The following is a 5,064-nucleotide window of genomic DNA, read 5'->3' on the forward strand; positions in this document are numbered from 1 at the left end:
CTTGGCAGCATGTAGGCAAGGGCACCCCCCACACACCTTCCCACATAGATCTTCATCTCTCGAAGTCCATTTAAAAACAGGAAAAGGGGCACCTGGGTGGAGCAGTCAGTTAAGCCTTGGACTCTTGGTTTCAGCTCAGGTCATGATCTCGGGGTCCTGGGATCCGTCCCTCATCAGGCTCCACACTCAGCGCTCAGTGCGGAGTCTGCTGGAGATTGTCTCCCTCTCCCTCTGCCCCTTCCCTGCCTTCTCTCTCTCTCTCTAAATTAAATAAATAAAATCTTTGAAAAATAAACCATATACAAACATATGCTTGCTAATTATATACTTTAGCATAAAAAGGGTCCTTTGAAAATTAAGGGACACATGCTTTACATTTTCTTTGTCATCATATACTTTACAATACTGCTGTGTGTCTATAAACCGTTCTGGAGATGCACAAGGAAGATTTCTTCACTTCCATGCACAGACAAGGAAACAATCTCAACGCAAATATGTGACCTTCCCCAGGTTCCCCTCCAGGAAAAGCTCAGAAGGGTACTTTGCTTCTGGTACACGGGCGTCACTTCTTGGTGATCCTCGGATGCAGACCATCAGGAGAGACGTTAAGGACAAGTCGCTCCTGGAATTGTATGTTGTATGCTGGACTCCAAGGACTGTGTTCTTTCAAACAGACGGCGCTGCCCACCCTCCTTAGCAACCTCCATATTTCCAAAAGAAAAGGAATGCCAAGCACATTTCCTTTCAAAATGAATATATCTCTCTACCTCACCACAGTGGAAAATATTCTAACATGATTCTTAGAAGAAAGTTGTTCAAAAAGGACTTTACAGTATTTATTTCTATGAGCCATCTCTTTGTTAGACACATGGTACTGAAATCCTGCATGTGTCTGTTTCTCCTCACAGGACAGGAGTTCTGCAAGGACAAGCATCTTGACTTCCGCTCTATATCCCCAGCGCTCCAGTACATGGCACATTATAGGCGCTCATTACATACATACCCAGCAGAGGGAGAAGACATATCCTTCATCTGATCGTGGTAGCTGGGACAGAGTTGTACTTAATAAATACCTCTTTAAAATACAAACATGTACATGAATGTTTGCAGGATATTGCTACCCCCAACAGAAAATATGGAGACACGAAGTGATGGGAGATGAGCTATTTGTAATACATTAAACAGATAAATTGTTCTCTTTACTTGTTGGGTGTGGACTATGTTTTCTGCAGCTAAATAATCAGGACTCTTGAACAAATATCCCCAGCTTTAATCAGAGTGCCATCAGCAAGGATCAAGTCATCACAAAGGAGATTGGCTCCCAGTGGAATTATGCGAATTGGTTAGGGACTGCATCTTTTAAGCACAAAGTGTGATTCCATCATGGAAGCCCAGCCATGAACTCCCCGGCTATCAAATATACAGCAGTTAATCCGATACCAGACTGGGTATCTGATCTAAAGTCATGAGCTTTAGTTTGGTGTTGTCATGCTCAGTTTTATGGACAGAAACAAAATATTAAATCATATATCCTGATGGAGCCCTCTACAAATGTCATTCGTGATAGAACTGTCTCAGGTTACATGTGAGTGAAGAAGAGAGAATCGTATTTTTCTGAGATTGAGGTGCTGTGTAGTGTGGTATCTTACTGTTTCTTTTCAGACACCAAGTTCAGGTGAAGGTAGGTGATATCACAGACCCTGAATAACAGAATTAATCATCAATGAGGTATTCTATAATGTACTCTGTTACTTACTGATGATCCCTGTGTTCTGTCAACTCCCGATATAGCTGAAATCGCAACATTTTATAAATAGCATGAGTAATAGGAAAAGCAAAGTTGGCATGGCTTAAGTAGGACTCATTACCATGGAACTAACAGCCTAGTTAGCCTTGCCAATATCGTTCCCTGCTGCTCCCGCTTAACAAGGACCCTGCAACTTTGTAATTATTTCTACTGGATTGCTGCTTTTGAAATTTCATGTTTAATTTCAGCTAGGTCCCTAACCTATCAGGAAAACTCGAAGTAATACTAGTAGGCTGGATTTAAATTTTGCTCTCTCTCCTTTCCATCTCCGATCCAGAAAATATTCAGACAAAAACTTCCTACACTATGGAGGCAAAATAATCGCATCTCTGAAAGAGATGCCTAAAAGGCCTTTCCTGTATTCTACTTCCATTCCCTCCAGCAGTGTCTCGGCCCGTTTTTGTACAAGTGCTTTACAGTCATACCGGGTCTTCATAAAGTACTTCTCAAGCTCCCAATAACTCCAGAGATGGGTAGGACATCCTGAGCCATTTTCCCAAGGACAGAACCGTGGCTCATACAGGTGAAGTGTATGAGCCTGGTCTAAGTTTATAAATTTAGTAAATGGGGATCCCAAGCCATAAAGTCAGAACTTCTGATTCAAAATTGTGTGTGCTGAATACTCTCAGCCCACACTCAGTATACACCAGAGTGTAATGTGCATGGAAATGTGCTTATAACGCTGTTTCTATCGCACCCAGAAAAACAGTGTCTACCCCCTCTAAGTACACTGCAGAATATTTAGCACTGAAAATCTTGAATCAATAGTTCCGAATAGTTACTAAAGAGTATCGTTGTAAAGAGAATATGGTCTCTGATTTTTCTTAAATAATCAATCTTGATACCACACATTGTCTTTGGATTTAAAGCGGATCACTTGGGGGGAGGGGCAGTTGCATGATTCTCCTATTTTGCTTCTGGAAAATATGATCAAGTTTAGATATGATTTATGTCAGTGGAGTAGGAGTTTTTTTTTTTTTAAGATTTTATTTATTTATTTGACAGAGAGAGACACAGCGAGAGCAGGAGCACAAGCAGGGGGAGTGGGAGAGGGAGAAGCAGGCTTCCCGCGGAGCAGGGAGCCCGATGCGGGGCTCGATCCCAGGACCCTGGGACCATGACCCGAGCCGAAGGCAGACGCTTAACCGACTGAGCCACCCAGGCGCCCCAGAGTTTTTATATCTACCACACCCTTGAATATAGAACAGCTATAACCATTTCTCTACAGGGCATAATCGGGTGCCGTAATTGACATTAATACAATACACAAACTACTACCGCTGAGGTAGCAGAGCTAGTAAATGCAGGACCAGAAAAGACTATAAATATCTTTCCTTTTATGTCTCAGATCCTATTCTTCACTGTTAGAACCAAAACTACACACACCAATATTTCACTCATGCTGTCATTTATTCACACAATACTATTAGATCTCTCATTGCCCTTTGCTTACAAGAGGATAAATAGAGGCACACCATCCAGTATGAGGAATAACAGAGTTAGGGCCTGGGAAATGTGCTAAATATGTGTGGACAAACTTGTCATTGCTCCCAGAAAAAGAGTGAGGGAGCTGAAGGACAAGACACATGCACCTCGCTGTGGGAGGACATGAAGCTATTTTAAACCTGTGGAATTATCCCTCTGGCCTCTCTAAGTTAAGAATTCCACCCGGAATCGGATCAAGCGTGGATTTGTTCCCTGGATTCAGGGAGCACACTGTGGGGAGGGTGATGGGCACCTGCACTTCCCTACTCACCCACTTCTTTATAGACTCACCTTGGAGACACCCACTTATTGCATAGGGTGATGGAGGCTTCCTTTCGAAGGTCCTCAAGCTGCCCACTTTTGAGGACTAAAAACCCTCAAATTCTATAATGACATGTGGCAGTAGATAAGGTTGTGTAGATCTGTACAGATTTCAAGGCCTTCTGGAATCTTGTTCCATAGGGGAAGGAGAAAGGGAAAGAGAATCAAAATCCTGGAGTTCTGTTTCAGGAAAATGCAAGAGTGCATCTGAATACAATACACCCTGTCCTACACTGGCTTTTCCTCTAGAAAAATCCCTGTAGATGTATGCAAGAGAAAAAAAAAGACAACCAAAAAAAACCCAAAAAAACAAAAAGAAAAACCTATAAGAGTGAATGCACTAAAATATTGGTAAGACATTGAAAGCATCGAAGTGCATTGCATGAGAAAGTAACAGACAAGTTCAAGGTGAAGAGTACTGTTGAAATACTCTGATAGTGGCCCTGGGCTGTGAGCAAGGTCATCATAAGAGGCAGAAAAGAAACAATGAGTTGGCCAACGGGAAGTGTGTCCCCTTTCTTACTCTTGAATTTTCTCTTTCCTTCTCTGGCCACTCTCTCAAAGTAATGTTGACCTCTGGGTCTTCTTCCTCATTTATTCATTTGCTCATCCTCTGAATGCCTACTAGGTGCCAGGCAGCTCGTCAGCTGAAGGGTAAGGGCAGTGGGAACCAAACACCCTCTGCCTTTAAGAGAGCGCACGGTCAAGGAGGAGAGTCTTCTCTTCCAGGCACGACACGACTTTTATCGTTCTACCTATACCACGCACCGTGACGGTGAGGACGTTTGTAAGCTAAAATTCACACGGATTTTCCCGGCCTTGTCCTCTGTTCCTGTCTCCAAAATTCGCCAGGGAAACTGGCTGAGGGACCTCATTGTATAGTAGAGGGTTAGCACTGAAGTCAGTCTTTATAAATAACCCAAAGGAACTTCCTTTCTGATAGACTCAGCCCCGCAAGTGTCTGCTAGAGCGAAGCAAGCAGATTCATCCTGCTGTACAGGACCCGTGTCACTGGGGAAGACTGGGGTGTGCACGCCGGAAATGCTGCCCTCGTGGCAAGCACCAAGGGCCAGAGGGAGTGCAGTGGTGCAGAGACAGTTCGCCTGCCAGGGGCAGTGTGGTCGAGAAACACAATTAAAAACTGTTCTGTCCATGCACACCCCAAGTGCTGCCCCTCCACCCATGTCCCTCCCTGGAGCATCCAGGGAACAGGGTGAGAGATCATCACCTTGACAACATGGTTTATATTTCCAAACTTACTTACGTTCATTAAGGGATACCCTTCAGCCTGAATAAAAAGTCAAATAGTTCTTTTCCCACTCTCATTGCTTTATTGAGACCCCAAAGCTGAAAAGGGATAACATGGCGGTTGTACATGGCCGAGCTAGGACAAGCAGACAGGGCAGTGAAAGTCTGGCTACACGGTGGGCAACTAAACCTTTCCTTATCCA

Source organism: Zalophus californianus, chromosome 8 (genome assembly GCF_009762305.2).
Source record: "Zalophus californianus isolate mZalCal1 chromosome 8, mZalCal1.pri.v2, whole genome shotgun sequence".
NCBI lineage: Eukaryota > Metazoa > Chordata > Mammalia > Carnivora > Otariidae > Zalophus > Zalophus californianus.